We start from the raw sequence: 18952 nt of genomic DNA, 5'->3' as shown, positions 1-18952 counted from the left end.
ATTACCCGCATGATTTTTCTCCCTGGTTGCTCGCAGCAGTGTCCTGGAGATTAATCTTTAATTCCTGGAGACTCCAGGGAAATTCCGGAGGGTTGGGAACCCTATCCACGGCCAGACTGGCAAGTGATGAATGTGCCTTTAGTCCCTGAACCTCCCTCCAATAAAACGTCAGAACACAGGCATCTGCATCACACTGCCGCACTGCAAAGGCTCTGGGAAAGCTTGGGTCACTTGTGTATTTTATTGTTCATTTTCTCATCAGTTTTTCTCCTCTCCTGAAGGTGTTGGCTCCTTTATGCCGCAATCCTTGTGTTGAATTGCGAGCTTGCCCTTAAGTAGTGATAATGGTCGGGCCTTTGGTTCGTATCTAGAATTTTTGTATGTGATGCACAATGCTCAAGTCATCCTACAATGATTCCATTGAAAGCATCCATGTAAAGCTCATCAGCAGCAGGAACCAGGCACAGCACTGGTTAAACCCATGCAATGCTAGACTCACCAAAAAGATATCCGAGACTGAACAGGACACGGGCTGATGAACAGCTAGTTTATTACATTATTTCCATGTACTCAAATACAAAATGATTGTCAACTTAATGATCATTAACAGAAAATAACTTGGGTTTCGGAATTGCGTTAACACAGCATTAACTGTATGCAATTTAACATGCCAAAACTCAGTTCTGAATTACAGTATAACAACATTAGCTGTGTTCAACTTAAGACTGCATAGCAGTAATATTCAGCTTTGACAATTGCAGCTGTGCTTAGCAAAGTTAACCCTTCATTTAGTGAAATGATGGGTAACAGTCTCGTGAAAATCTATGCTGTATTTTAGGTGACCTTAATAATAAACCACATGATTTTTTTGATTAAGTAGCAGGTTAACTGTTGTATCAGAATAGTTCTGTCATCCTTTGGGAAGCGCTGGTTCTGGCCTCAGCAAACTCCTATAATCTTATCTTCTGTTTCATTAGCAGTCTTTGTCTTCTAAATTCATGCTAAGCCCTTGTACAGGTACATAGGAGGGTATGGGTACATAGGGGGGTACGGATACATAGGTAGGTATGGATACATAGGAGGGCATAGGTACATAGGTAGGTATGGGTACATAGGAGGGTATAGGTACATAGGAGGATAAAAATAAAATAATTGGTTCTTTCAGTCAACTGACTCAGGGTTTTGTGACCCTGGTCCAGCTGTGATTTCGGTGGGAATCTTCAGAGAAAAGGCATAAACATCTGCCTTCTGCCGATCTCCTGCCAAAGTTATGGTGGGACACCAAGAGAATCACTCATAATTTCAGGGCTATGATCTCTTAACATGAGTTGATGAGCTTCACCGTGACACAACGGGGGTGAATTTCCTCAGGGCTTCTCCTGCACCACCACCATTACTTAAGCACATAAACAGGGTTTCTGCTGAAGTTATGGTGGAGGAACAGGAAAAACCCAGAGGAAATTTCACCCCAGTATATTTCAACAACAACATCAACAACTTGCATTTATATAGTGCCTTTAACATAGTAAAATGTCCCAAGGCGCTTCACAGGAGCATAATCAAACAAAATTTGACACCGAGCCACACAAGGAGATATTAGGAAGCTTGATCAAAGAGGTAGGTTTTAAGAAGAATCTTAAAGGAGGAGAGAGAGGCAGAGAGATTCAGGGAGGGAATCCAGAGCTTAGGGCCTAGGCAGCTGAAGGTGGAGCGATGAAAATCGGGAATGCGCAAGAGGCCAGAATTGAAGGAGCACAGAGATCTCAGAGGGTTGTAGGGCTGGAGGAGGTTACAGAGATAGGGAGGGGTGAGGCTGTGGAAGGATTTGAAAACAAGGATGAGAATTTTAAAATCAAGGCGTTGCCAAACCGGGAGCCGATGTGGGTCAGCGAGCACAGGGGTGATGGGTGAACGGGAGTTAGGGTATGGACAGCAGAGTTTTGGATGAGCTCAAGTTTTCGTCCTCTAACTACAACTTCAATCTAACCTTCAATTCTATTGCTAATTCTCTAACTATGGTCCTGAACTTCTTGTAACATTTTAAGTTTCTGACTATTCACTTCTGGAACCACTCTTTGTTCTCCTCTCCAAAACAAACCACCTCCTTCAACCCCTACCCCTTCCATCCTCACCTCTGGCGCCAAGTACAAAGAATGCAACGGAGTTCCTACCCCATAAATTAGCTCATTTACATATTGATTGGCGTTGGCTGAGTGCACCTCACCCGTAAGAAGGGATTACTATGCGGGGGGGGGGATAGTCATTTGGAGTGTTTAAGAAGCCAGGAGTGACTTAAGATTGCATGAACAGCTGGGGGAGCAGGAGGTAAGTATAAGAGTGCTTGCAAAGTGAGCAGACTGTCAGGTAGCTGTAATAGGTGGTTCATGTGAAATTCTGTGGCACTTTTAATGAATGTTTTCAAGTGGAAGGAGGCAGAAAAGAAGAGCACAAAATTTTAATGAGACCAATCTACAAACTGAATGACATCAAAGGGGAGAAAGACCGCTGGATGCCCATAGAAGGAAACCTCAGAAAAGTGTCTCGAGTGCCATGTGGAGTGAGGCGGCAGTGCCACTGAGTACCATTTCTCTCAGCTGCAGAAGACCAATGCTAGAACAAGTTCAATGACCTGACGAGGGCAGGGAAGGTAACACACCAGCCCCTCTCCCTTTTCCTTGTTGTGCACCATCAAAACACTGTTCACCCTCTAAAGTTAATAGTTGCAGAAGTTACCCCTCACACTTCACTGTGCTTTAAGGGCAGCACTAACTCTGTTTCTTACAAAATATGTCACCATCTCCCCCTAACTGGAATTACTTGCGTATGGAAGCTTTAACCCCTTCCTCCACTTTGATCAGCTGCCTGATACCACTTGGGAGATATGGAAAAGAAGGGTGGTCTTTTTGGGGGCTGAGGACCACCCTGCAGTCAAGAGCAGCCTGGCTAGAGATGGCAGGAATAGTCAATACTGTCGCTTGTGCACCGCGCCTGGAAGCAAAAGAGGAAAAGGCTTGATGGTCTCAGGAGGGTTGAGAAGATAAGTACTGGTCACATTTTACTTCATTTTAAAAACCATCTTACACTTCTGTGAAGCTCCTTGGGACGTTTTATTATATTAAAGGGTCTATATAAATGCAATTTGTAATTAACAGTGCTTCATTGTAATCTTGATGCAGCATCACAGAGGGAGAATACCCAGCACACTGGCAGTGTGTTTTTATTTAATTGTTTTATTTTCGGGTTGTGGACAAGACCACAATTATTGCTCATCCCTAGTTGCCCTCAAAAGGTGCTGGTGGGCCTTTTCAGCAATTGTTTTTATAACTGAATGCTTTGCTAGGCCACTTCAGAGGCTTTTCAGAGTCAACCACATGGTGTGGGACTGGATTCCCATGCAGGCCAGATCAGGTAGGGGTGACAAGTTCACTTCCCTGAAGGACGTTATGTTAGTGAACCAGTTGGGTTTTGAAGGCTTCGGTGCCTCTCACTAAGGACTACTGTACCCAATGCACAGAGGTGCTATGAGTGTCAAACATTACACTTTCGGCCCATGTGAAAGATAACTGTACTATTCAAAGAACAAATGCTGTCCCACAGAGCACAGCAAAATGTATAAACGCTCTCTATTTGTATTGGGAAATTAAAATCCAGCTTCTCGTGCCCACTGTATCACAGTCATGAACTGGTTAAAGGAATTGATGAAATGTCTCACTCAGTGGCTTTTTCTGGAGCGAATCCAGACATATTCTGATTTCCACAAAAGATTAAAACGTGGCTTGATGCTACATTTTTCCCTACCCGCCTCTCAGTTGCAGTCAACATGTCTTTATAAGGTCACTGCTCAGACAGCGAATAGTGCACACTCATCAGATGGGATCGACAAGAGCCTGTGAATAAGCCATTTTATTTAGTTGGCTGTAATTTGACATCTCGGAGCAGCATACTGCAGAGCTTCAGTGAAAAGATAAAAATGGCCACATGCAGCAAAGGAAAGGAATTCTGGAAAACCAAACCATTCAGCATGTGCAGCAATATTCATTCCTGACAGCTGATTAACTCATGTAAAGCACACATCACTTTGGCCCAATGCAATACAACCACACACACACACACGCACACATATATTGACACAAGATACTGACACACAAGCAGCATTTAGACACACACACAAAGAGTTGCACAATCACTGACATTGGCACACTCACACCTCAACACACATAGACACTAGCACAATCATACACACCAGCATGCACACACCAGCACACTTGTATATAACACACACACCAGCACACTCACACCCCAGCACACACTCACATACACACCAGCATGCTCACATACACACCAGCACACTCATACACAACAGCACACAATCATACCCCAGCACCCTCACATACACACCAGCACACTGTCACCCTAGCACATACAAACTCCAGCATATTCACACACACCACCAGCACACTCACGCACAAACCAGCACACTCACGCACAAACCAGCACACTCACGCACAAACCAGCACACTCACACACAAACCAGCACATTCACAAACAAACCAGCACACTCACGCACAAACCAGCACACTCACGCACAAACCAGCACACTCACGCACAAACCAGCACACTCACGCACAAACCAGCACACTCACGCACAAACCAGCACACTCACGCACAAACCAGCACACTCACGCACAAACCAGCACACTCACGCACAAACCAGCACACTCACGCACAAACCAGCACACTCACGCACAAACCAGCACATTCACAAACAAACCAACACACTCATGCACAAACCAGCACACTCCCACACAAACCAGCACACTCATACACAACAGCACAATCACACATAATGGAACATGCACACACAAACCAGCACACTCATACACAACGATATGCAGTCACACCCCAGCATACTCACATTCACCATCACACTGCCACACAGGCACCATTGTATAGATGTGTCCACAAATAGGCACATACACGACACCAGTAGCAAACTAAACTATACATTCAAATAAATGATCATGCAATTGAAATTATGTTTTCCTGCCTTTATTGCAAATACATATAACAAACCTATTATAGAATCATAGAATCATAGAATCATAGAAGTTACAACATGGAAACAGGCCCTTCGGCCCAACATGTCCATGTCGCCCAGTTTATACCACTAAGCTAGTCCCAATTGCCTGCACTTGGCCCATATCCCTCGATACCCATCTTCCCCATGTAACTGTCCAAATGCTTTTTAAAAGACAAAATTGTACCCGCCTCTACTACTGCCTCTGGCAGCTCGTTCCAGACACTCACCACCCTTTGAGTGAAAAAATTGCCCCTCTGGATCCTTTTGTATCTCTCCCCTCTCACCTTAAATCTGTGCCCCCTCGTTATAGACTCCCCTACCTTTGGGAAAAGATTTTGACTATCGACCTTATCTATGCCCCTCATTATTTTATAGACTTCTATAAGATCACCCCTTAACCTCCTACTCTCCAGGGAATAAAGTCCCAGTCTGTCTAACCTCTCCCTGTAAGTCAAACCATCAAGTCCCGGTAGCATCCTAGTAAATCTTTTCTGCACTCTTTCTAGTTTAATAATATCCTTTCTATAATAGGGTGACCAGAACTGTACACAGTACTCCAAGTGTGGCCTCACCAATGCCCTGTACAACTTCAACAAGACATCCCAACTCCTGCATTCAATGTTCTGACCAATGAAACCAAGCATGCTGAATGCCTTCTTCACCACCCTATCCACCTGTGACTCCACTTTCAAGGAGCTATGAACCTGTACTCCTAGATCTCTTTGTTCTATAACTCTCCCCAACGCCCTACCATTAACGGAGTAGGTCCTGGCCCGATTCGATCTACCAAAATGCATCACCTCACATTTATCTAAATTAAACTCCATCTGCCATTCATCGGCCCACTGGCCCAATTTATCAAGATCCCGTTGCAATCCTAGATAACCTTCTTCACTGTCCACAATGCCACCAATCTTGGTGTCATCTGCAAACTTACTAACCATGCCTCCTAAATTCTCATCCAAATCATTAATATAAATAACAAATAACAGCGGACCCAGCACCGATCCCTGAGGCACACCGCTGGACACAGGCATCCAGTTTGAAAAACAACCCTCGACAACCACCCTCTGTCTTCTGTCGTCAAGCCAATTTTGTATCCAATTGGCTACCTCACCTTGGATCCCATGAGATTTAACCTTATGTAACAACCTACCATGCGGTACCTTGTCAAATGCTTTGCTGAAGTCCATGTAGACCACGTCTACTGCACAGCCCTCATCTATCTTCTTGGTTACCCCTTCAAAAAACTCAATCAAATTCGTGAGACATGATTTTCCTCTCACAAAACCATGCTGACTGTTCCTAATTAGTCCCTGCCTCTCCAAATGCCTGTAGATTCTGTCCCTCAGAATACCCTCTAACAACTTACCCACTACAGATGTCAGGCTCACTGGTCTGTAGTTCCCAGGCTTTTCCCTGCCGCCCTTCTTAAACAAAGGCACAACATTTGCTACCCTCCAATCTTCAGGCACCTCACCTGTAGCGGTGGATGATTCAAATATCTCTGCTAGGGGACCCGCAATTTCCTCCCTAACCTCCCATAACGTCCTGGGATACATTTCATCAGGTCCCGGAGATTTATCTACCTTGATGCGCGTTAAGACTTCCAGCACCTCCCTCTCTGTAATATGTACACTCCTCAAGACATCACTATTTATTTCCCCAAGTTCCCTAACATCCATGCCTTTCTCAACCGTAAATACCGATGTGAAATATTCATTCAGGATCTCACCCATCTCTTGTGGTTCCGCACATAGATGACCTTGTTGATCCTTAAGAGGCCCTACTCTCTCCCTTGTTACCCTTTTGCCCTATTACTGTTAGATTATTGAAAATTTACCATAAAACACTTATATTTACTTCAAATAACATAAGACAAGGCACCTTCTACACAGATATATTAATTAAAAGAGGACCTGAGGACAAAGAGTACCACATGTAATAGGAGACCCTAGACAGCTCAGTGAATTTATCAGTGAGAATCAAGGCCATCCAGAGCAGAAGGCCCCAGGTTTTCTTCCACCCTGTGCAGAGTTAGCTGCTCACACTAATGGAAGGGAGGGCACAGGGTATCGAGGTGATTAAAAATAACCCATTAGTTAAATAGTATAAATTTCTTAGGTAAACATTCTGCCTTCATATTGAACACAATGAAAGTGTAGTTATAACCATGACATTACTTCAATAATTTTAATATCTGAGAATTACATGGGTCTCCATACAGTTTGTGAATATTAGCAGTGTTACACCCATTGATGTATAATTACATACAATAATCAATCTATACAATGCAATGGAGTTTTTTTGTGATGGAATACATTTTAACAGCAAAGTAAAAAAAAATGATTTACCTATTTACAGAATTTATGAAGGAATTGTCCCATTAGCTTTAGGAGCACCAGTCACCTGGAAAGTTGTATCACACTTTGGATGAAGTAACTTCACTCAGAATGGAACTGGATGATTCTCCTGATAAACTTCATGGACTAGCATTCATATAATGGTCAAAGTCAGGAGTAAGGAGGCGGTTGGGTGGTTTGTAACCAGTGTAGTCAGCAAGTTAATCACAGAGGCTGCCTGCTTCACCAACTGTGCCCAGCCAGCTTTCATAATGTACTGCAGTATTGTCATGTCATGCTGAATGTCATGTCAGGCTGAATCTTCCCAGGTATTGGGGAAATCCTTGCCTCTTGTCTGCAGTGGGTAAGCTTGGGGGGGTGATGGGAAGTTTGAAGGGACTGTTCCTATCATCACTGGGCTATTGCTATTTCTTATTGCAGATTCTGCACTTTCCCTGGCACTAATCTGATGTACGGCCGCAGAGGATATCTCTGAATGTGCAAAGTCCTTCTGCCACTCAATAGCAAGGTTCAGATTCACCTCTTGATCTTGGTTCTACAGGGGCTGTAGTTTGGTCCCATTTTTTCCTTCATTGTGACTTCCTGCTCATAAAAATGCAATAGGGACTCCAGTGATGTGGATGCGAAAGAATCACACGTGGGGGTATAAAGCAAAGGTACGTTGATGTAATGCAGTGCACTGATCACGTAATGAGGATGAATTTATGCCTAGACATTGAAGCTATGAGCTCTGCATTATTTGCTACATTGCAAACATAACATAATTTGCCATGATCTGCAGCTGTCTCGTACACCACTACTGTGAATTGACTGTGGACAGTGAAATTCCTATGAATGTTTTATTTGTGTGCATATTATAACATTTCACCATTGGTTAAATAATATGTTGCCGGTTATTGCCATCTTTAAAATTTAATTTATCAGAATCTTGAGATTCCGAATACTTGCCTTCACCTTGCCGATGGTTTAATTCACCACCGGTTGTAAATTACATAGAATCATGGAAGGAGGCCATTTACACTGAGACAGCTGATAGCACTTTCTCATGCCAAGGAAATCCTCTGGTAATCACACGGAAACCTTGTTGGAAGTTGTTCAAATCCAGCACGTAATCCCATGTGAATGTTGTGGCAATCCTCTGGTGATTGGGAAGGCTGGAGCATGGGGTTAATGCACATTACAGAGGCAAAGTGAGAGATATAAAAGCAGCTGTGCTACACTCAGCAGGGATCACTGAATGTTTACATGGGTTGGATAAAGTGACTCCAGTCCCCAACACTGATATCTCTCACCTTTGGGAACATCAAATTCACCACTTAGTGAAATGGCGGGGCCCACTCCGTAGAATCATACAGCACAGAAGGAGGCCACTCGGCCCATCGTGCTTGTGTCGGCTCTTAAAAAGAGCTATCCAATTAGTCCCACTCCCCCGCTCTTTCCACATAGCCCTGCAAATTTATCCAATTCCCTTTTGAAAGTTACTATTGAATCTGCTTCCACCACCCTTTCAGGCAGTGCGAACCAAATCATAACAACTCGCTGCATTAAAAAAATTCTCCTCATCTCCGCCCTGGTTCTTATGCCAGTTATCTTAAATCTGTGCCTCTTGTTACCAACCCTCCTGCCAGTGGATACAATTTCTCCCTATATACTCTATCTAAACTCTTCACAATTTTGAACCCTTCTATTAAATCTCCCCTTTACCATCTCTGCTGTAAGGAGGACAATCCTAGCTTCTCTAGTCTCTCCACATAACTGAAGTCTTTCATCCCTGGTACCATTCTAGTAAATCTCCTCTGCACCCTTTCTAAGGTGTGGCCTTCTTAAAGCGTGGTGCCCAGAAATGGACACAATACTCCAGCTGAGACCTAACCAGTGATTTATAAAGGTTAAGAATAACTTCCTTGCTTTTGTACTCTATGCTTCTGTTTGTGAAGCCAAGGATCCAGTATGCTTTTTTAACAGTTTATAGGAACATAGGATCAGGAGTAGGCCATTAGCCCCTTGAGCCTGTTCCGCCATTCAGTGAGATCATAGCTGTGATCTAATTCCATATACCTGCCTTAGCCCCATCCCTTAATACCTTTGGTTAACAAAAATTTATCAATCTCAGATTCAAAATTAACAATTGAGTTTGTGGAACAGGCTCAAGGGGCTAAATGGCCTACTCCTGTTCTTATGTTCCGAGCATCAACCGCCGTTTGAGGAAGAGAGTTCCAAACTTCTGCCACTCTTTGCGTGTAGAAGTGTTTCCTAACTTCATTCCTGAAAGTCCTGACTCTAATTTTTAGGCTATGTCCCCTAGTCCTAGACTCCCCAACCAGCGGAAATAGTTTCTCTCTATCTATCCTATCAGTTCCCCATAATATCTTGAAAACTTTGATCAAATCACCCCTTAATCTTCTAAATTCTAGGGAATACAACCCTAGTTTGTGTAATCTCTCCTCGTAATTTAACCCTTGGAGTCCAGGTATCATTCTAGTAAATCTACACTGCACTCCCCCCTAGACCAATATATCCTTTCTAAGGTACGGTGCCCAGAACTGAACACAGTACTCCAGGTGTGGTCTAACCACTGCTTTGTATAGCTGTAGCATAACTTCTATCCCCTTGTATTCTAGTCCACTAGATATAAAAGCCAGCATTCCATTAGCCTTTTTGATTATTTTCTGAACCTGTCCATGACATTTTAATAATCTATGTACATGGACCCCTGAATCTCTTTGGACCTCCACTGTTTCAAGCTTTTTACCATTTAGAAAGTACTCTGATCTATCCTTTTTGGGTCCAAAGTGGATGACCTCACAATTGCCTACACTGAAATCAATTTGCCACAGTTTTGCCCAATCACTTAATCTTATGCTTCCATCTACACTGCTTACAATGCTGCCTATCTTTGTGTCATCGGCAAACTTGGATATGTGGCTCTCTATCCCGTCATCTAAGTCGTTAATAAATACAATGAATAGTTGAGGCCCCAACACAGATCCCTGTGAGAAACCACTAGTCACATCCCACCAATTTGAGTACCTGCCCATTATCCCTACTCTCTGTTTCCTGCCACTTAGCCAGTTTCCTAACTAGGTCAGTAATTTGCCCTCAATTCCATGAGCTTCAACTTTAGCCAACAGTCTCTTATGAAGGACTTTATTGAATGCCTTCTGGAAGTCCATATAAACAACATCCATAGACATTCCCCTGTCCACTACTTTAGTCACCTCTTCAAAAATTGAATCAGGTTTGTCAGGCACGACATACCCTTTACAAATCCATGCTGGGTCTCTCTGATCAGCTGAAAATTTTCAAGGTGTTCAGTCACTCTATCCCTAATTATAGACTCTAGAAATTTCCCGACAACAGGTGTTAGGCTAACTGGTCTATAATTCCCTGGTTTTCCTCTCTCACCTTTCTTAAATCGCGGAGTGACGTGCAATTTTCCAATCTAAAGGAATGGTTCCTGAATCAAGAGAACTTTGGAAGATTATGGTTTATAGGATCATAGAAAGTTACGGCACAGAAGGAGGCCGTTCAGCTCATTGTGTCCGTGCCAGCTGAAAAAGAGCTATCCAGCTTAATCCAACTTTCCAGCACTTGGTCCGTAGCTCTGTAGGTTATGACATTTCAAGTGCACATCCAAGTACTTTTTAAATGAGTTGAGGGTTTCTGCCTCTACCACCCTTTCAGGCAGTGAGTTCCAGACCCCCACCACCCTCTGGGTGAAAAAAATTCTCCTCAGCTCCCCTCTAATCCTTCTACCAATTACTTTAAATCTATGCCCCCTGGTCACTGACCCCTCTACTAAGGGAAATAGGTCCTCCCTATCCACTCTATCTAGTCCTGTCATAATTTTATGTACCTCAATTAAATCTCCCTTCACCCTCTGTTCCAAAGAAAAGAACCCCAGCCTATCCAATCTTTTCTCTTAGCTAAAATCCTCCAGCCCTGCCGACATCCTCGTAAATCTCATAGAGTCATAGAGTTATACAGCACGGATAGAGGCCCTTCGGCCCATCGTGTCCGCGCCGGCCATCAGCCCTGTCTACTCTAATCCCATATTCTAGCATTTGGTCCGTAGCCTTGTATGCTATGGCATTTCAAGTGCTCATCCAAATGCTTCTTGAATGTTGTGAGGGTTCCTGCCTCCACAACCCTTTCAGGCAGTGAGTTCCAGACTCCAACCACCCTCTGGGTGAAAAAGTTCTTTCTCAAATCCCCTCTAAACCTCCCGCCTTTTACCTTGAATCTATGTCCCCTTGTTATAGAACCCTCAACGAAGGGAAAAAGCTCCTTAGTATCCATCCTATCTGTGCCCCTCATAATTTTGTACACCTCAATCATGTCCCCCCTCAGCCTCCTCTGCTCCAAGGAAAACAAACCCAATCTTCCCAGTCTCTCTTCATAGCTGAAGCGCTCCAGCCCTGGTAACATCCTGGTGAATCTCCTCTGCACCCTCTCCAAAGCGATCACATCCTTCCTGTAGTGTGGCGACCAGAACTGCACACAGTACTCCAGCTGTGGCCTAACTAGTGTTTTATACAGCTCCATCATAACCTCCTTGCTCTTATATTCTATGCCTCGGCTAATAAAGGCAAGTATGCCATATGCCTTCTTTACCACCTTGTCTACCTGTTCCGCCGCCTTCAGGGATCTGTGAACTTGCACACCAAGATCCCTCTGACCCTCTGTCTTGCCTAGGGTCCTCCCATTCATTGTGTATTCCCTTGCCTTGTTAGTCCCTCCAAAGTGCATCACCTCACACTTTTCCGGGTTAAATTCCATTTGCCACTGTTCCGCCCATCTGACCAACCCATCTATATCGTCCTGCAGACTGAGGCTATCCTCCTCGCTATTTACCACCCTACCAATCTTTGTATCATCAGCGAACTTACTGATCATACCTTTTACATTCATATCCAAGTCATTAATGTAGACCACAAACAGCAAGGGACCCAGCACCGATCCCTGTGGTACCCCACTGGCCACAGGCTTCCAGTCACAAAAACAACCTTCGACCATCACCCTCTGCCTTCTGCCACTAAGCCAGTTTTGTATCCAAAGTGCCAAGGCACCCTGGATTCCATGGGCTCGTACCTTCTTGACCAGTCTCCTGTGGGGGACTTTATCGAAGTGCAATCTCCTCTCTAATGCAATCACATCTTTCCTGTAGTGTGGAGACCAGAACTGTACGCAGTACTCAAGCTGTGGCCTAACCAATGTTTATACAGTTCTAGCATAACCTCCCTGCTCTTATATTCTGTGCCTTGGCTAATAAAGGAAAGTATCCCATATGCCTTTTTAACCACCTTATCTACCTGTCCTGCTACCTTCAGGGATCTGTGGACATGCACTCCAAGGTCCCTTTGTTCCTCTACACCTCTCAGTATCCTCCCATTTATTGTGTATTCCCTTGCCTCGTTTGCCCTCCCCAAATGCATTACCTCATCCTTCTCTGGATTGAATTTCGTTTGCCACTTTTCTGCCCACCTGACCAGTCCATTGATATCTTCCTGCAGTCTACAGCTTTCCTCCTCACTATCAACCACACGGCCAATGTTTGTATCATATGCAAAATTCTTGATCAAGCCCCCCACAGTAAAGTCCAAATCATTAGTATATACCACAAAAAGCAAGGGACCTAGTACTGAGCCTTGCGAGATTCCGCTGGAAACAGCCTTCTATTCGCAAAAACACCTGTCAACCATTGCCCTTTGCTTACTGCCACTGAGCCAATTTTGGATCCAACTAGCCACTTTCCTTTGGATCCCATGGGCTTTTACTTTTTTGACTAGTCTGCCATGTGGGACCTTGTCAGAAGCCTTGCTAAAGTCCATGTACACTTCATGAAACACGTTACCCTCTTCGACCCTCCTTGTTACCTGCTCACAAAATTCAATTAAGTTAGTCAGACACGACAAATCCATGCTGACTGTCCTTGATTAACCTGTGCCTTTCTATGCGATGCTTAATGCTGTCCCTCAGAATCGATTCCAATAATTTGCCCACCACCGAGGTTAGACTGATTGGCCTATAATTACTCGGTGTATCTCTTTTTCTCTTTTTAATCAACGGTACAACATTAGTAGTCCTCCAATCCTCCGGCACCACACCTGTAGCCAGGGAGCATTGGAAAATGATGGTCAGAGCCTCCGCTATTTCCTCTCTTGCTTCTCTTAGCAGCCTGGGATACATTTCATCTGGGCCTGGCGATTCATCTACTTTCAAAGATGCTAAGCCCGTTAATACTTCCTCTTTCACTATGTTTATCCCTCCTTAACTAATTATAGTTAGTTGTAAACAATTTTACAACACCAAGTTATAGTCCAGCAATTTTATTTTAAATTCACAAGCTTTCGGAGATTTTCTCCTTCCTCAGGTAAATGTTTCAAGATCTCCTTGAAGCCTACGCATTTATACATATTGAATAATACATGGTGTTTACAGACTGCCCCTGCAACTGCCCGTTGCCAAGGCAATCACCGTGTTCAGACAGAGAGGTGTCATCTGCAGAACCCCCGAATACACATTCAACAAAAAAACAAACAGGGAAAAAAAACAGAGAAAAAAAAACACAGAGAGAGGCAGAAACATCCGGAAGGCAGAGAGAGCCAGCAAATGACCCATTATATTAAAAACAGATAACATTTGTTCGCTGGTGGGGTAACGTGTAGCGTGACATGAACCCAAGATCCCGGTTGAGGCCGTCCTCATGGGTGCGGAACTTGGCTATCAATTTCTGCTCGACGATTTTGCGTTGTCGTGTGTCTCGAAGGCCGCCTTGGAGTACGCTTACCCGAAGGTCGGTGGATGAATGTCCATGACTGCTGAAGTGTTCCCCGACTGGGAGGGAACCCTCCTGTTTGGCGATTGTTGCGCGGTGTCCGTTCATCCGTTGTCGCAGCGTCTGCATGGTCTCGCCAATGTACCATGCTCTGGGGCATCCTTTCCTGCAACGTATGAGGTAGACAACGTTGGCCGAGTCACAGGAGTATGAACCATGCACCTGGTGGGTGGTGTCATCTCGTGTGATGGTGGTATCTGTGTCGATGATCTGGCATGTCTTGCAGAGGTTACCGTGGCAGGGTTGTGTGGCGTCGTGGACGCTGTTCTCTTGAAAGCTGGGTAGTTTGCTGCGAACAATGGTCTGTTTGAGGTTGGGTGGCTGTTTAAAGGCGAGTAGTGGAGGTGTGGGGATGGCCATAGCGAGGTGTTTGTCCTCATTGATGACATGTTGAAGGCTGCGGAGAACATGGCGTAGTTTCTCCGCTCCGGGGAAGTACTGGACGACAAAGGGTACTCTGTTGGTTGCGTCCCGTGTTAGTCTCCTGAGGAGGTCTATGCGATTTTTTGCTGTGGCCCGTCGGAACTGTCGATCGATGAGTCGAGCGTCATATCCCGTTCTTACTAGGGCGTCTTTCAGCGTCTGTAGGTGTCCATCGCGTTCCTCCTCGTCTGAGCAGACCCTGTGTATTCGCAGGGCCTGTCCATAGGGGATGGCCTCTTTGACGTGGTTAGGGTGGAAGCTGGAAAAGTGGAGCATCGTGAGGTTGTCCGTGGGCTTGCGGTAGAGTGAGGTGCTGAGGTGCCCGTCTTTGATGGAGATTCGTGTGTCCAAGAAAGAAACTGATTCTGAGGAGTAGTCCATGGTGAGCTTGATGGTGGGATGGAACTTGTTGATGTTATCGTGTAGTCTCTTTAGTGATTCCTTGCCGTGGGTCCATAGAAAGAAAATGTCGTCGATGTATCTGGTGTATAGTGTTGGTTGGAGGTCTTGTGCAGTGAAGAAGTCCTGCTCGAACTTGTGCATGAAAATGTTGGCGTATTGGGGTGCGAATTTGGTCCCCATGGCTGTTCCGTGTGTTTGGGTAAAGAACTGGTTATCGAAGGTGAAGACATTGTGATCCAGGATGAAGCGGATGAGTTGTAGGATGGCTTCCGGAGATTGGCTGTTGTTGGTGTTGAGTATTGATGCTGTCGCAGCGATGCCGTCATCGTGGGGGATACTGGTGTATAGTGCCGAGACGTCCATCGTGGTGAGAAGTGTTCCTGGTTCAACTGGTCCGTGGGTACTGAGTTTTTGTAGGAAGTCTGTAGTGTCGCGACAGAAGCTGGGGGTTCCCTGTACGATGGGTTTCAGGATGCCCTCGATGTATCCAGAGAGGTTCTCACACAGGGTTCCGTTGCCTGATACGATGGGACGTCCGGGTGTGTTGGCTTTGTGTATCTTTGGGAGGCAGTAGAAGTCTCCCACACGGGGATTACGTGGGATGAGAATGCGTAGGATGCTTTGAAGGTCTGGATCGAAGGTCTTGATCAGTTTGTTGAGCTGGTGGGTGTGTTCTTTGGTCGGATCTGCGGGTAACCGTCTGTAGTGTTCCTGGTTGTCCAGTTGTCGGTATGCTTCTTTGCAATAGTCTGTTCTGTTCTGTATGACTATGGCTCCTCCTTTGTCCGCTGGTTTGATGACGATGTTGCGGTTGGTCTTGAGAGCGTTGATGGCGTTGCGTTGTGCTCGGGTGACATTCTGGACTGTCTTCTGAGTGCGGCTGATGAATCTGGCATTGACGCATTTCCTGACAGCTTGAGCATACATGTCCAGCTGAGGGCAGCGACCCTCCGGAGGAGTCCAGTTTGACTCTTTCCTCTTCGGTTGCTGTACCGCGGATCCCTCTGTCTGCTGTTCCGGATCGTCGATTGTCTCATTGGGTTCGCTGCTGAAATCTTGGGGTTTGTGGTAGAATTCCCGGAGCCTCATTCTCCTGATGAATTCCTCTGTGTCCGCCGCGAGACTAGTGGGGTCCATTTTGGTAGTGGGGCAGAAATTGAGCCCTCGGCTGAGAACTTCGATTTCGTCTGGTTGAAGGGTGTGGTCGGATAAATTGACAATAGACTTCCCTGTGGTTGCAACCGTGGTACCAGGGGAAGCTTGGTCGTTGCTGGTGGTGATGCCGAGTTTCTCAAGCTTCCTGCTCTTGGTTTTCATGTAGGCAGCGTAGTTCCGTTGCCTCGTCTGTTTGGCGGTATAACGTAGCTGGTCTGCTGTGTCCTGAGTACAGGTTGAGAGTATGGACTCTATCTTGGTTTCGAGGTTGTGGCGTCTGCTGTAGAGTTGGTGTATGAGATGGTTGCGGAGTGTGCGAGAGGTACGGCGGCAGAGTCTCTCAGCGTAATCCGAGTTGTATGTGGACTTGAGTGGGTTCGTGATCTGGAGTCCTTTCGGGATCTTGTCTGCTTTCTTGCAGCTCTGTAAAAACTTGATGTCTGTGTCTAAATGCGCGATCTTCTTGGATATCCTTTCCACTGTGAGCCGGCAGTTTGTGGTGTCGATGGTAGTCATGATGTGGAGATGCCGGTGATGGACTGGGGTTGACAATTGTAAACAATTTTACAACACCAAGTTATAGTCCAGCAATTTTATTTTAAATTCACAAGCTTTCGGAGATTTTCTCCTTCCTCAGGTAAATGTTTCAAGATCTCCTTGAAGCCTACGCATTTATACATATTGAATAATACATGGTGTTTACAGACTGCCCCTGCAACTGCCCGTTGCCAAGGCAATCACCGTGTTCAGACAGAGAGGTGTCATCTGCAGAACCCCCGAATACACATTCAACAAAAAAACAAACAGGGAAAAAAAACAGAGAAAAAAAAACACAGAGAGAGGCAGAAACATCCGGAAGGCAGAGAGAGCCAGCAAATGACCCATTATATTAAAAACAGATAACATTTGTTCGCTGGTGGGGTAACGTGTAGCGTGACATGAACCCAAGATCCCGGTTGAGGCCGTCCTCATGGGTGCGGAACTTGGCTATCAATTTCTGCTCGACGATTTTGCGTTGTCGTGTGTCTCGAAGGCCGCCTTGGAGTACGCTTACCCGAAGGTCGGTGGATGAATGTCCATGACTGCTGAAGTGTTCCCCGACTGGGAGGGAACCCTCCTGTTTGGCGATTGTTGCGCGGTGTCCGTTCATCCGTTGTCGCAGCGTCTGCATGGTCTCGCCAATGTACCATGCTCTGGGGCATCCTTTCCTGCAACGTATGAGGTAGACAACGTTGGCCGAGTCACAGGAGTATGAACCATGCACCTGGTGGGTGGTGTCATCTCGTGTGATGGTGGTATCTGTGTCGATGATCTGGCATGTCTTGCAGAGGTTACCGTGGCAGGGTTGTGTGGCGTCGTGGACGCTGTTCTCTTGAAAGCTGGGTAGTTTGCTGCGAACAATGGTCTGTTTGAGGTTGGGTGGCTGTTTAAAGGCGAGTAGTGGAGGTGTGGGGATGGCCATAGCGAGGTGTTTGTCCTCATTGATGACATGTTGAAGGCTGCGGAGAACATGGCGTAGTTTCTCCGCTCCGGGGAAGTACTGGACGACAAAGGGTACTCTGTTGGTTGCGTCCCGTGTTAGTCTCCTGAGGAGGTCTATGCGATTTTTTGCTGTGGCCCGTCGGAACTGTCGATCGATGAGTCGAGCGTCATATCCCGTTCTTACTAGGGCGTCTTTCAGCGTCTGTAGGTGTCCATCGCGTTCCTCCTCGTCTGAGCAGACCCTGTGTATTCGCAGGGCCTGTCCATAGGGGATGGCCTCTTTGACGTGGTTAGGGTGGAAGCTGGAAAAGTGGAGCATCGTGAGGTTGTCCGTGGGCTTCAAACCAGCGGACAAAGGAGGAGCCATAGTCATACAGAACAGAACAGACTATTGCAAAGAAGCATACCGACAACTGGACAACCAGGAACACTACAGACGGTTACCCGCAGATCCGACCAAAGAACACACCCACCAGCTCAACAAACTGATCAAGACCTTCGATCCAGACCTTCAAAGCATCCTACGCATTCTCATCCCACGTAATCCCCGTGTGGGAGACTTCTACTGCCTCCCAAAGATACACAAAGCCAACACACCCGGACGTCCCATCGTATCAGGCAACGGAACCCTGTGTGAGAACCTCTCTGGATACATCGAGGGCATCCTGAAACCCATCGTACAGGGAACCCCCAGCTTCTGTCGCGACACTACAGACTTCCTACAAAAACTCAGTACCCACGGACCAGTTGAACCAGGAACACTTCTCACCACGATGGACGTCTCGGCACTATACACCAGTATCCCCCACGATGACGGCATCGCTGCGACAGCATCAATACTCAACACCAACAACAGCCAATCTCCGGAAGCCATCCTACAACTCATCCGCTTCATCCTGGATCACAATGTCTTCACCTTCGATAACCAGTTCTTTACCCAAACACACGGAACAGCCATGGGGACCAAATTCGCACCCCAATACGCCAACATTTTCATGCACAAGTTCGAGCAGGACTTCTTCACTGCACAAGACCTCCAACCAACACTATACACCAGATACATCGACGACATTTTCTTTCTATGGACCCACGGCAAGGAATCACTAAAGAGACTACACGATAACATCAACAAGTTCCATCCCACCATCAAGCTCACCATGGACTACTCCTCAGAATCAGTTTCTTTCTTGGACACACGAATCTCCATCA

Source organism: Heptranchias perlo, chromosome 29 (genome assembly GCF_035084215.1).
Source record: "Heptranchias perlo isolate sHepPer1 chromosome 29, sHepPer1.hap1, whole genome shotgun sequence".
In the NCBI taxonomy this organism is placed as follows: domain Eukaryota; kingdom Metazoa; phylum Chordata; class Chondrichthyes; order Hexanchiformes; family Hexanchidae; genus Heptranchias; species Heptranchias perlo.
This window is presented reverse-complemented; position numbering follows the sequence as displayed.